Consider the following 13320-nt stretch of genomic DNA (forward strand, 5'->3'; position numbering starts at 1 on the left):
GTACGCAGACAACAAAGGGCGCGGATGGAAATGAGGAGCGTCGTGCATTATTCATGGCGCTGATTACATGTGATAATTATGTGGTCACATTTTAATATCACAATAACTTAATTTCAAACAGCCCTTCAAATGCTCGGCGGATGCCAACATTCCTCGGGATCACAACGCAATCGCTGCGCTCCTCACATCTTACATTAATAAGAATTATTCCTGAGCGATCGGCTGCATCTGATTCCGCCGCATTCCGCTAACCTGGCAGAACTGCGCTAAACTTCAAAGCAATCACAGCTGTCGCCGGCAACTTGTCAGCTCCGCGTCTCGCCGGAAGGCGACTTATTGGAACGCGATAACGGCCAGCGATCGATGAACTTATAAAAGATCGGCGAAGTCGTTTCTCCAGTCTGGCCGGGCGTGTTATTGAAATTATTTCGTTTTTTTCCACTTTATAAATGTTTCATCTGTAAAAAGTATCGAAGTGCGAAGCAAAAACACGACGCAAAGGGACTGCTGTGAACAGGATTGGCTGAGACCTGTCCCTATAATGCTGTGTCCCCATGATGCTGTGTCCCCATGATGCTGTGTCCCGGGGTGTGTCCTGGGATCAAAGGATCACCCTCATATGAATGACTGAGCATGTGAACTAACTTAAAATAAAAACTATTAACTGAGGGCAGCCCTTGTGTATTGAGGGGTGGAACGATGCCAGAAAATGGGTGTGGCTACCTGAGAAATGGGTGTGTCTTGTGTGGGCTGAAATCAGGTGTGACAGTGTCCTGGGAACGGGATTAATATTTTAATAAGTATAAAAATGGCAGAAAAACCATAAATAAAATGTGTTAATGAGGAAATAAAAACAACAAAAGATCCCTACAGCTGGTGATAGATCCCTGCAGCCAGCAATAGATCCCTGCAGCCAGCAATAGATCCCTAGAGCCAGTGATAGATCCCTAGAGCCAGTGATAGATCCCTAGAGCCAGTGATAGATCCCTGCAACCAGCAATAGATCCCTACAGCCAGTGATAGATGCCTGCAGCCAGCAATAGATCCCTACAGCCAGTGATAGATCCCTGCAGCCAGCAATAGATCCCAATAGCCAGTGATAGATCCTTACAGCCAGTGACAGCTCCCTGCAGCCAGCAATAGATCCCTGCAGCCAGTGGTAGATCACACAGCCAGTGGTAGGCCCCTACAGCCAACAATAGATCCCTGCAGCTGGTGATATTTCCCCACAGCCAGCGATAGATCCTTACAGCCAGTGATAGATTTCTGCAGCTAGCAATAGATCCCTACAGCCAGTGAAAGATCCCTACAGCCAGTGAAAGATCACACAGCCAGTGGTAGGCCCCTACAGCCAGCAATAGATCCCTGCAGCCAGCGATAGATCCCTACAGCTGGTGCTAGACCCCCCGCAGCCAGCAATAGATCCCCGCAGCCAGTGATAGATCCCTGCAGCCAGAAATAGATCCCTACAGCCAGTAAGAGACACCTACAGCTAGCAATAGATCCCTACAGCCAGCAATAGAGCCCAGCAGCCAGCAATAGATCTCTGAAGACAGTGAGAGATCCCTGCAGTCAGCAATAGATCCCTACAGCTGGTGCTAGACCCCTGCAGCCAGCGATAGATCCCTACAGCTGGTGCTAGACCCCTTCAGCCAGCGATAGATCCCTGCATCCAGTGATAGATTCCTACAGCTGGTGCTAGACCCCCGCAGCCAGCGATAGATCCCTGCAGCCAGCGATAGATCCCTGCAGCCAGCGATAGATCCCTACAACAGGTGCTAGACCCCCGCAGCCAGCGATAGATCCATGCAGCCAGTAATAAATCACTAGGAATGACCTGTTGCAGCAGAATTGGAGTGTCTGGAATAGGTCTTCCACGGCCAGATTCAGACCCTGATGAAGAGAAATAATTAAAAAAGAAACTCTCTCAATATTTATTCTCATGTTACATCAATTATAAACATTATTATGTTAGGATCAATTATTCCCTGTGCTGTTTGAATGTTTGTCATTTACTTAAAATGTAAAATACTGCATTTGGCCATTAGATGGCGTTAAGTATTATAACGCATCCCATATGACACCTAGTGGCCAAAAAAGGTACTTATTTATTTATTTGCACTATGTGCATTTTATATTATCGGTTGGTACTCATGATATAGTGTAACATTTATACTGAGAGCAGCTTTATCTGGTTTTATATCATTTATAATATTTATACAACTGCTAATAGTTTAGTTCAGGCACCTCCTCTTGCCCAGTGATCAGACTGTATATTGTAATTTTGTAGAAGGAGGAGGAGGAATTTCCTCAGTCTTCCCTACTCCACTGATCAGACTGTACATTGTAACTTTGTAGAAGGAGGAGGCATTTCCTCAGTCTCCTCTCCTCCAGTGATCAGGCTGTACACTGTAACTTTGTTTAAGGATGAGGAGGAGGCATTTCCTCAGTCTCCTCTCCCCCAGTGATCAGACTGTACAGTGTAACTTTGTAGCAGCTGCAATAGGGGCTGATCTGTGTCAGACATTTGTGAACACAGCCTAGAACTGTTTAGACACCGGGATTTACATGATTGTGTCATCTCTGAGCCGGCTTCTCAGTCCAGGAAATACATTGAATTTTCTTTTAAGCCGGAGTTTAGATATAAATAATTCAGGGAAATTCAGTTTAAAATGATGCTTAGAGCTCATTTTCACTTCCACACAATTTCTACCCCTCCCAAACCAATACCCCCCATACTACTCCTGCCTATCGCATGTGGACACTCATTTCCACCAATGATGTCCATAACTTATATACTGCACATAATATAACCCATGTATCCATATCCTATCAACCAATATTATTATTATCATTATTACTATTATTATTATGATTGTTATTTTTATTATTATGATTATTATTATCATCATAAATTATTATTATTATTATTATTATTATTATTATTACCATTATTATCATTATTGGTATACATTATTGTTATTATTTTTATTTTTACTGTCATCATTATACATTGTTATTATTATTATTATTATTATTATTATTTATATGGTTGTTTTAATTATTATTCAGACTATTATTATTATCATTTCTATTATGAATAATATTATTATTATTATTATATTTAATATTATTATTACTATTATGACTATTATCATTACTATTATTATTATTAATAATATTATTTAAAATTATAAATATTCATTATTATTATTATTATTATTATTAAAAAATATTGTACAACCTTTTTACTGAACTGTCTATAATTTTTCACTTTGCTGTACCATTGTGTTTACTCTACTTTATGTCATTGTTGCTTATATTTCTCAATAAAGCTTTTATTGGAAAAAAAAAAATTATTAATATTACTGCTCAGATTCCCATTTTAATAATGTAGAGGGAAATTATAATTACAGTTACATTCGATGAAGACACAGAATTACACAAATGAACAGTAACAGGACGCAAACGGAAGCAATTCAAAAAAACGGAAGAAAAACAGGGTTCTGTTCAGTTCCAAAAAAACGGAACAGAACTGAAAGGACGCAAATCGAATGTCAGCGGATGGTCATCCGCTGACATCCGCAATCCCATTGACATACATTATGTCCGTATATCACCCGCAAACGGATGGGGGGATATACAGACATACAGAATGCCCGTGTGAAAGAGGCCAATGTGCGCAAAATCACACACTTTTACTGAGACGCACAGAAAAGTGCCGCCATTTGGCTGCGGTGCCATTAATTGCACCCTCACACATTAGAAAGTGCGCACGGTTTTATGCGCATCAAACTGCGTGGTTTCATTGTGGCGATCCTTTGGACTTTTTTTTCACGTTTCTTACACTTAGGGCAGCCCAACATTCAACGCGCATGAACGTGCTGAAAATGCAAGGAAACGCGCACATTTGGTCATATCCGTAGGTGTGAACCGAGCCTAACACTCGCCACCCTCTGTGCCTAACCTGAGTGTATCCCCGGTGAGGACGTACAATCCGATCTTCATCTCCGCATTGTCCTCCAATGATCTTCAACCTCCTCTTATCTGAAGGGGACCCCACACATGGCCTTCCCGGAAATCTGTGACACGGTGTCACTATGTCCTGTGGGGAGGCACTGCTATGTCACACTTTTCACAGAGCCCGCCCTTCCGAGAGGAGGAGTTTCAAGAGGCGGAGCCAGTACAGTAATTGGCAAAGTACCATGGGATATATAGTCCTTACAAATGGAGAAGCTGCAAAGCATGCTGGGAATCCAATAAGTCGTGGAAAGAGATGGCTAGCAGACAGGCAGCGCTCCCAGCATGAAAGGAAATGTTTCCATCTGTGTGGCCCTGCACTGCAGGGGAGGACTGGGCCAGGGGGCAATTGCCCCCTGGGCCGCTCTGATGCCCCATAAAAAGGCTGCACCGCTTCTGCCACAGACATGCCTAAAGGATTCCTGGTGAGGAGAAGTAAAAAGCCCCCACCACTGACCTACCGATTGCGGTATGAAGAAAAGGACAGAGCTTGGATGGTGTAAATTGTTAATGAGCAGAGGGTGGTTTTTTGTGTCACTGGAGACTCTCCTCCCCCGGCCAGCCCCAACCAAGCTGTCCCAGCTCCCCCCAACCACCCCCTGTTCTGGCCAGGTTGGGAACCAGGATTCAGCCGGTGAGTAGAGAGTACCTGGAGCGGAGCTTCAGTCTGGAATGGGGGGGTCAGGAGGAAGACAGGAAGAGGGAGAGTGGGAGGGGGGTTGGGTCGCTGCACCATGGGCTTCTGGTTTGTACTTGCCCCCTTTGCTGAAAGTTGCCAGTCTGCCCCTGGTGCACTGTGCGGGGTGCCAGACCAACAGGTCTCTACCAGGTCTGTCACCCCCTCGCCAATTTCATATTGTCCTCTGCTCCCCAAGCTCTCCCACCCTGCAATACCTGTGAATCCGCTTTTGGCTTCCCGGCCAATCAGGATAACCCGGGAAAGAAGATTGGGTCAAGACAGAAGCTGCGCTGCCAGGCACCAGGGAAGCCGTGACAGCTGGAGGGCTCTGCCGTAGGGTGAGTGCAGACCTAGAGGGCCCCCCTCCCCCCAAAAAAAAATCCTCCAACACCACCTGCCACTGGTTGTGAGTCTCCACCATGTGCTCTTTCAAGGTAAGCATGAAAACCTTCAGGATGTGGGTTTGTTGGATAAGCAGGGAGGCAGATGAGAGGACCCCAATGTATCATTAGATGGAATAAGTCACATCCATATTGTTAGATTTGCCCTGGAAAGTTGCTTCAGACGATCTGTGAAGGTTTACAGCTTCCGTCATCTCTCCTCGCATCGGAGCCGGGATCTGTCCCTGGTGCTGAAATCATTTTAAAAGTCAAAAACACAAATGAATCTGAACATTTTCTGACCTTCCCTTCAGTCCTTCCGTCCTTTAGTCTTCCACCGTTGTGCCGACTCCCCTCCTGGACAGGAATGGCGTCCTCTGATTTCCCCGCACACTGCGAGCTTCTCACAATGATGAGTTACATTTTGTTACACTGGGAAGGTGAAATGTGTATAAAAGTATTATGCTGGAAATAAAAGTACAGCTTTTTCAGTGGACATGTGCAATTAGTTTAGTTACAAATTTGTTTTCGGACGAAATTCGTCATTTTCGTTCATTCGGGAGCATCTGAAGGACTCTTGACGAATGCGTACGAAAACGCATTGTCAGAAAGAACAAAAATCCAAAAGAATGAAAAGCAGAAAGAACGAAATTCAGAAAGAACAAAAATCCAAAAGAATGAAAACCTCAAAAATCCGAAAGAATGAAAACCCCAAAAAAAACAAAAACCCGAAAGAACAAAAACCCAAAAGAACAAAAACCCAAAAGAACAAAAACCTGAAAGAACGACAATCCGAAAGAACAAAAATCTGAAAGAATGAAAACCCCAAAAATCCGAAAGAATGAGAACCCCAAAAAAAACCCAGAAAGAACAAAAACCTGAAAGAACAAAAATCCGAAAGAACAAAAACACAAAATAACGAAAGTCTGAAAGAACGAAAGTCCAAAAGAACAAACATCCGAAAGAACGAAAATCCAAAAGAACAAAAAAAAAAAAAGTCGGAAAGTATGAAAATTAGAATGAACAAAAACCCCAAAGAAGAAAAACTTGAAAGAATGAAAATTCAAAAGAACAAAAAATGATTCAACCTATGAGTTTAACAAATCGATTACATTCGGATAATTTTGTTTTTCGTATTTTCGTTCTTTAACTATTCATTATCACTGAATATAAAGAAATATTAGATGAATGCATATTTGTATTCCTTTTGGATATATTCGGATTAATTCGATTTTTGGATGGGCAGGGTCAGTGTGTTATCTCTGGCCAATGAGTTTGTCCATTATTCCCTTGTGTGTTTTTCTGTGTCAGACTCCATTCCATCCGGAGTCCTGGCAGGGTGTGGTGGGTCGGTGTCACTGTTTTGTTGGATTTGTGAGTCTCTTGTGACACAGAGAGTGAGAGATAAATTATTATCAATGCATCCAAAGTTACGAATTATCCGAAGTAACGAATGCCGCATCTAAATGAATAGAACGGAATGAATACAAATGCATCCGAAGTTATGAATGATCCAAAGTAACGAATGCCGATCATAACGCATGACTTGATAAACGAAAAAAAATAAATAAATAAAACGAAAATGATACAAAACAAATTTTCCGGTAGTGCATATGTCTATTAATCAGTAAAAAATACTAAACTGGCTTTTTATAATTGTATTTTTTATTACAAATGGAATAACATTGACTGTATATGATAAGAAGGCTTCCCCTATATATGAGAACTGGTACCCGCGCCCCCCCCCCCCCTCATTTACTGAGCACTGGAGAAACTGCACTTTGCAAAGTGCTCAGTCTATTTGTCTTTAGTAAATCAACCCCAATGTCTCTTTAAATGAAGGGATTGTGTATATGATTTGGGGGGGGGGGGGGCGTGGTTTGTAACACTTTCTTACCTGAAGATGCTGCTGGAGAAGAAACACGGTGTGATGATCCAGAAGCAGCAATAAGAGTGTTTCTGGAATGAAAACTCTGGAGGGAAAAGCTCCTCCCACTTTCATTCTGGTCCTTATTATTTCATTCCATAAAGTATTTGTTGTGTCTTTAGGGCACCTCTGGTATGCCGGGATGGGTTTTGTCCTCCTTGGAGCATTTGGAAAAGAATATTTCTTCTCACAATATCTGGAAATCACAGCTTTGCTCTCAGCAGAAATGTTTCCAAACTGTAGATGTTGGTCTCAACATTTTATTCAGAGGAGGAAAAGAAAAAACTATTTACTGAGCATTATGCTGTTTTTTTTCCTCCTTGTAGCATTTGGAAAAGAATATTTCTTCTCACAATATCTGGAAATCACAGCTTTGCTCAATTTACTGAGCATTATGCTGAGATGGGGGAGAACATTCACAGGAACCATTTAAATGTTATAAACATAAACTAATTTGGTAGACATATTCACCCTCTTAGCTGTCAATTAAGGCCTGAGAGGACATAAACTATCATCTACTGTATCCCATCAATCACCCAACTGTAGGAGGTACAAGATGGAGCCCACAAACTAAACTGAAACCTTTCTCCTGCAGTGTCCCCTAGTGGCGGATATGCATATTTCTCTTGTTTAAGAGCTGCATTGAGAAGTAATTTTTGGTCTGTCAGTAGACTCTACCATCCCTCCAGTTTCCTGACTGGTAGTCTTCTTGAGAAACCCCCTGCACTCCAAAGGGTTCCCATCATACTTCTCAGGGAGGGGAATCTTAGGAGCAGAAGCATCCAGAGGGCTAGACACAACAACAGGTTCCCTAGCCCCAGCTTCCAGGTTACTAGAAGTAGCAGGCCCAGAACCCCTTGCAGTAGACAAAGAAGATAACATAGCCATGATAGCATCCAATTTCCCCTCTAATGCCTGCACACGATTGGCCTGCTCTCCCAACAGTTGTCCCTGAAGAAAGACTGCGTGCACCAACTCGCCGAGGTCCATCTGGCCCTAGTATAATGTCAGGTCTGTCAGGAGACTCTACTATCCCTCCGGTTTCCTGACTGGTAGTCTTCTTATCGCAGTATCAGGTGGAAGGGCGGTTGAGATCCTACAGCCAGAAATATGGGACCTCAATAGAAAGTGCACACAGGCTTTATCAAGGAACACCAAACAAGCACTCGTGGTTAGTAGCGAGAGAAGTCAGCGAACCAAGATCTGCGAAAATCCAAAAGGAGTAGTCCAAAAAGCAAGGTCAGGAACAGACAGAGTCGGCAACAGCAATCAATGAAATCCAAAGGAGTAGTCCAATAGGCAAGGTTGGGAACAGGCAGAGTCGGCAACGGCAATCAACGAAATCCAAAGGGGTAGTCCGAGAGGCAAAGTCGGGAACAGGCGGAGTCGGCAACAGCAATCAATGAAATACAAGTTTACCACCAACACCCAGGGAACAAGACCTATACTAGAGCAAAGACGGGAAAGGGAAGTGATGATTTATAGGATCACTAGATTAGATGACAGCCAACAGCTGGACACAGGGTGGGGCCAGCATCCAAACTCAAGGAGTAGAAAAACAAGGGTCTTTCTCAAAGGGAAGTTCCCCAGTGGCACAGGCAACAGGGAACCGTCCTAGGAACACCAGGTCTCTGGATCAAATCTCAGACACGGTGTGACAAGTACAGTATAGTGTTACTTGAACTGCATTCCAGGATTTCCTTTTGTTCAGCTGAGAGAACTTGCAATAATTTAGGACTTTACATGAAGGTCCACATTTTATAGAGATTGAATACCAAGTCATAGATATATTATTTATCATTGGAACATATTCCACACTTTTATTTTTTCAATTTTTCCAGAAAAAAAAAACGCTTTGAAAAAAATGTTTTTTTTTTACCAGGCCTTCCTATCTCTACTCTGGAGCTACATCTTCCCCAGCCCACGCCACTATAATAAACCGGTCATTGATTGGCGAGGACATTTAACCCCATACATTGTATTTTCTCACTCTATATGCTGAAGAACACTGAATCAAACATTGCCCTGAGCATAGGGGAAACCTAACGATCCCAGATAACCTAATCAAGCTGACCACAGCCTAGCTGCAAACACTAAATTTGATTAGAGCCACTCCAGTTTAGGCCTGTGTCCCTATATCTGAAAGGTCAGACAAAATCATTTAGATTCTGTCACGTGGAATATTTGAGGCAGTGGAAGGAAGAATATGCTCAGCGGCACAAGGAAGACGCCGAGGCTAGGAGAAGATCAGTCGTTGTGTAAATTCCCACCAGTGACCCCTGTAAGTCATCTTCTGGTCAGGTCCGCCTGACAAGAAGATGGTCAGGTGGAGCTGACCAGATGGTAAGCGGCACAAGGAAGATGCCAAGGCTAGGAGAAGATCAGTCCTTGTGTAAATTCCCACCTGACCAGTGGCCCCTGTAAGTCATCTTCTGGTCAGGTCCACCTGACCAGAAGAGTGTCAGGGGTTCCCGACCAGATGGTCAGCCGCACAAGGAAGATACCAAGGCTAGGAGAAGATCAGTCGTTGTGTAAATTCCCACCAGTGGCCCCTGTAAGTCATCTTCTGGTCAGGTCCACTTGACCAGAAGATGGTCAGGTCCACTTGACCAGAAGATGGTCAGGTGGAGCTGATCAGATGGTCAGCCGCACAAGGAAGACGCCAAGGCTAGGAGAAGATCAGTCGTGTAAATTCCCACCAGTGGCCCCTGTAAGTCATCTTCTGGTCAGGTCCACCACAAAATTAGAAAATGTTCCTTTTCACGATTATTGTATATAACATAGTGTGACCCAACAGCCCCCGCTGCACCCCACCTCTGCTGCATGGATTTAGAGGCATCTATCAGCACAGAACGGTGCCACTGCTCACTTGTTTGTAAAAATGGAGGCCTTACGATCATCACCTTCATCTTCCGATCACCATGTAGTGACTGGCACAGAACAAGCCTGGACCTATCCATTCAGTAAATCATTATGCTGTGAAGGACAAATATGACCCCTTCTCCCCCAGAGCGGAGCAAGTGGCCATAATTCTATCCTGGCTAATCTTCTTTAGGCCTCATGCACACTGGACGTTTTTGGCGTCAGACATTTTTTTTTGCAGCCTGTAAACTCCCCAGCATATTATCCTGTGTGTCCATGTGGCAGCTTGACATTATGACCCACCGAGCCCAGGCTAAGTAACAATTCCTTATTCTGCTGTAATTGCACTTATTCAGGCACTTCCTGTTATAGGGTGACAACGCCCTGTCCCTACCTTCCAATTCTGGTCCTGCGTTGTCACGCTGTCACACGGGTTTACAATGGCAGGGCCGGGACAAGGGGTGCGCAGGAGGGAAGGTTGCCCTGGGCGCAATGGTTTCATGCAGGGGCGTAACTACAGGGGTTGCAGGGGTTGCAATCGCAACAGGGCCCCATGCTCAAGGGGGCCCATGTGGCTCCCCTGTACACCTGAATAGGAGGGGTGGCGGGGGCAGCATGTAGAGAAATCACTGTCCTCCTTTTTCCTTCTGTAGCTGCAGGAGGAAAATGGAGGAGATTGGTTCCTCTGTATGCTGCCCCCCCACTCCTCCTATCCAGTTCACTTGTGTTCTGCTGTCTCTGGGCCCCTGTGTGCTCCCCTGGTCCCCCCCCCCCCCCTTCTGTGCTACCCCCCCTTCAGAATTCTCCCTTCCCTCACCGTAATAAAGGGCCCCGCAACTAGAGTAAAGGGCCCCAGGGCGCTAGGGGTCCAGGGGGCCCTTCATGGTTTCTTGCACCGGGGCCCTGAAGGTTCTAGTTACGCCTCTGGTTTCATGCAGGCATGGGGCGGCGCCTTGACCCTAACCCTAAGGTGGTCAGCGGCACAAGGAAGATGTCAAGGCTAGGAGAAGATCAGTCGTTGTGTAAATTCCCACCAGTGGCCCCTGTAAGTCATCTTCTGGTTAGGTCCATGTGTCTATGCGGCAGCTTGACATTATGACCCACCGAGCCCAGGCTAAGTAATCATTCGTTATTCTGCTGTAATTGCGCTTATTCAGGCACTTCCTGTTATAGGGTGACAACGCCCTGTCCCTACCTTCCAATTCTGGTCCTGCGTTGTCACCCTGTCACACGGGTTTACAATGGCAGGGCCGGGACAAGAGGTGGGCAGGAGGAACTGTTGCCCCGGGTGCAATGGTTTATTGCAGGGATGGGGCGGCGCCTTGACCCTAGCCCTAAGATGGTCAGCGGCACAAGGAAAATGCCAAGGCTAGGAGCAGATCAGTCGTTGTGTAAATTCCCACCAGTGGCCCCTGTAAGTCATCTTCTGGTTAGGTCCATGTGTCCATGTGGCAGCTTGACATTGTGACCCACCGAGCCCAGGCTAAGTAATCATTCGATATTCTACTTTAAGTGCGCTTATTCAGGCACTTCCTGTTATAAGGTGACAACGCCCTGTCCCTGCCTTCCAATTCTGGTCCTGCGTTGTCACCCTGTCACACGGGTTTACAATGGCAGGGCCGGGACAAGGGGTGGGCAGGAGGGTCAGTTGCTCTGTGCTCAATGGTTTATTGCAGGGATGCTGGGCGCTTTGACTTGAACCCTAAGGGAAGGGGGGGGGGGGGGGCGCAGTTTGGCATCCTTGCCCTGGGCGCTGGATGACCTTGTCCCGGCACTGTACAATGGTGACTACAAGCTTCAATACACATAACACAGGCATGGTCTAAAATTACCATCAGGAAACCCTCCCTGAGAATTCCATGCAGCCATCGCTGGAGGGCATATAGACAGGAAGTGGCTGCCAAGAGGCTGCAGGGGATCAGCAGCACTGATAATGGGTAAAAACAGGGATTTTATTTACAAATGGATAAATATTTATGATACAGAGAAGATCGGAGAAAATTAAAATGTCATCCTCAGACGTCCTCCTGGTGAAGGTTCTGTAGGTCGCAGTCGGGGCGTTTCTCATTTTTTTGGATGTGAAGTTTTTTGATAAGTAAATCCCATTGATATATAAATTGTGACCCGCAGTGCGGCGCTTGGCGCTCGCTCTGATTATTTGCAGACACTCTAATCAGGCCTCATGTCAGCCTCAGTAGAGTCTCTCCGGGATCACAGCGAGCCTCCCCCCTTCCCCCCCTCCCTTGATTGTATGGCTAATCAATAACACGTTTGAAATGTTATCCAGAGCGCCGGGGGACTCATCCAACGCAGATTAACCTCCCCGCTAAAAACGGACAAACAAATCCATCGCGCTCCCACCTGCGCCACCCGTCAGCCATGATGGCCCTTTAACCTAAAAGGATTTCACAGTTTCCATTACCGGCGGAGTGCGCCTAATAGCGGCGCTGATTAAGGGGGCCTGCCGGGGATCATCAACGCACCGCGGCTCCGCCGATCTGTGAAATATTGGAAGGGAAAAGTCGCCTATTACGGCCCGTCTGCGGGATGACGGAGCCCTGATTACACGCCATATCGCCTTCCCCATTTCCATTCCCTCCTGTCATCGTTAGAGACCCTCCTAAACCTCCCCGTCACATCTTCCCAACGCTCCCCCAGTACGACGGCGACTCCGGAAGCTCGCAGAGGCCCCAGATGTTAATACGTCGCCGCTTAATATTCGCAAAGCGTACCTGTATTTACATACATCCCCACGGCCCCCCCTCGCTGAGCCGTAAACACGGCGCGGCCCTCCGAGGCCCCGCCGCGCGATGCAGACCTGGCATTTTTCAAATGTCATGTATACCAATTAGGTGAAGTTATTACACAAATAACCCGCTAAATACACCGCCAATGTAGACGGAAAGAAGCACAGTAACAACAGAACGCACCGGGGGGCCACCGATATCTCCGCATTAACCCTTCATAGGAGAGAGAAGAATGTATCAATTCAGATCTTTTCTTATATTTGTTGATTTTTGTTACAAAGTACATGGACACAATGAAGCATAACACCGATCAGCATTTACATTGTGACCACCCGCCACGACCCTGATGGTTAAGCGTTAGCCTAAGCACGAAATGCGTTAAGGTCTCTGGCTTCTATAAAAACCATATGCGAGCCAAGTGAGGCTGCCCCAGACCGTTTTTTTTTTTTTGGATGACCCACCATAACTTATTAACGGCATGGACTCTACTAGACCTCTGAAGGTACGCTGTGGTATCTGGCACCAAGCCCTCAGTAGCAGATCCTTTAAGTCCTGTAAGTTGGGAGGTGGGGCTTCCATGGATCGGACTTGTTTTTCCAACACATCCCACAGATGGTCGATTGGATTGAAATCTGTAGAATTTGGAGGCCAAGTCAACACCTCAAACTGGTTATTGTGTTCCTCAAACCATTCTTGAATTTATCA

This window comes from Pelophylax lessonae (assembly GCF_965119305.1).
Source record: "Pelophylax lessonae genome assembly, chromosome: 7".
Lineage (NCBI taxonomy): Eukaryota > Metazoa > Chordata > Amphibia > Anura > Ranidae > Pelophylax > Pelophylax lessonae.